The sequence below is a fragment of the Pinus tabuliformis genome, chromosome 3_1 (genome assembly GCF_031772625.1).
Source record: "Pinus tabuliformis cultivar Carrire ecotype Pingquan chromosome 3_1, CPIR1, whole genome shotgun sequence".
NCBI classification, from domain to species: Eukaryota; Viridiplantae; Streptophyta; class Pinopsida; order Pinales; family Pinaceae; genus Pinus; species Pinus tabuliformis.
In genome coordinates, this window is record NC_142301.1 from 794,698,080 (window position 1) to 794,700,165 (window position 2,086).

A 2,086-nucleotide genomic window follows, 5' to 3' on the forward strand; every position below is an offset into this window, starting at 1 on the left:
TTCTGCCATCAATTCTGCATCTCAGGAATATTTTCTCATGAATATTACTTCAGCTAAATTTTAGCTGCTCCTGACACTGCCAGCGCTGTCCAAGCGGTTCTGAGATGTCTGTCTGCGACACCTGCGCTTCCCTGACATATTCTATTTATAATTCCTGCACCCTATTCAGTGAAATACGCTCAGACTTCAAAACCGTTTCATATTCTCTGCAAATTGGGCTCTGTCCATAATTAACGCCTCTGTCCAGAGCGCTACTCTGCCTCTGCCTCTGTCGCTCTCTGAGCAGTCAGACCATGCCATAATTTCTTCCTCGCCCTCTCTGGTTAAGGTGGCACTACCTAACGCTGAGGCCGTTATACCTGTGCGTTGATTTCTCTGCCCACATGAACAGATTCTTGTAGCTCGCCTGCAATACTGAATGTGCTTGAATTAGCCATTAAACTTGACTCCCTCTGTCCTGAGCGCCTCTGTCCTGAGACTGCGCACTGCCTGGTTTGAACGCCTGTGCTATTTGATATTTTTCTTGAATCCCATCTCTTTCAAAAGGTGGCGTTCTGTTTGGTTCAAGTCCATCTTCATCTCTGCATATTTTTTGGAATGAGGTTCTAAAGGTTCAAGAGGCAAATTCTCTCGCCTGCATTCCATTCGATGAAACACATTCAAAACCTGCGGAATCCTCCGAGGGCTTTCTTCAAGCTTCGCCGCAAGCCAAACACAACTTGCCACAACCCACTTGACGTTAAAGCGTGCAAATGATTTTTTGAAATAGAATCGATGAAAAAGAACCTGCCCTATTGCCATAACTACTTGTGGCGATCTAAGCAGAATTCCACTTTCTTGAATCAATTCGCAACCGAATAAATGGAGAGTCATCTCCGTCTATTCGTCGATTCCATCTTTCCGCAAGGGGGAATTGGCAATCTGCTCGTCCGTCACATAGAACATGTCGATTGCTGTGTAAATCATGGTGACTATGTGTATAGGCCCTTTCTGTTGTAGCAAGATGTTCCTGAGGCTCGTGAGGGTTGTTTACTAAGGACGTCAGGCTAAACTCATCAAAGTGGAGGCAGTGGACCATCTCTGAGGCCTTAACTGAGGCAGCAGTCTATCTCTAAGACATTAAACTACCTCGGAGGAATTAACAATGGCAGTAGCCAATATTTAAGCCAGTTCATTCTAAAGCCTTCTCTGAGTCCATTCTGAGGCCTTATTTGAGGGTTTGGACGATATTGCTTTGCTTATCCGAGGTGAATATTCTGTTGAGCACTTGTTCGGATTCGAACTCGGATTGTTACCTGGATTGTTTGCCTTGAAGGGGTTTTAGGAATCGCCCTCTGGAGCAGTGGAAGGTTACAGAGCTGAAAGACGAACTCAAGAGGCGAAGCATAACATCTAACGGCATCTCCAACTTCATATCCTTATGCAGTGGGGTATTTTCTGAAGCAGCATTGTGTTCAAATGCTCCATAATTGGACGCTGATGTATCAATAACCATGTCTCTAGGATGAATAGTTCGATTCTGACCAAAGTGCTTTTCCATTGTATAAAATATTTCCTTTGTGAAATTTGCTGGTAATTTCTTATCTATGCGCATTGTGTTCAAATTTGCTGGTACTTTCCAAACTGATCAAATTTGCGCCCCTAAAAGAGCAAGGCATTGAAGTGTTTGTAAGGGTGGCAAATGAGTTCCTGAATATCTCGTGTGGAAAATGTCCATGCTAAGAACGCTTTTCTAGCTACAGGAGGAACATGACCAGAGATATGTGCTCCACAATCTGAGTGTTTCCCTTGAGGGGTTGGTTTCGCTTCAAGTAAGAGAGAATTGAACTTACCAGCATTTCATTCGAATGAAGGCACTAGATATTGAATTTGAACTGTTTTGAAGTGATATATATACGGTGATATATATTGGTAGCATGATATATATTGAATGCGTTGTTTTAATTTTGAATGTGCTTTTTATATATGTAAAGCCGTTGGCTGGGCTATTGATTTGATGTAACAAGAGCGCTATCTGAAGTATGTCCATCAAAACGTTTTGGTTTTGAGCTTGAATCTGTTCTTTTTATATATGTAAAGTCGTTGG

The 2,086-nt window shown here is 42.6% G+C and overlaps 1 pseudogene; it reads right to left on the bottom strand.

Moving 5' to 3' along the window:
• Window positions 1-507: 507 nt before the first annotated feature.
• Window positions 508-966, bottom strand: LOC149189830 (cyclin-L1-1 pseudogene; annotated as a pseudogene).
• Window positions 967-2,086: the final 1,120 nt, after the last annotated feature.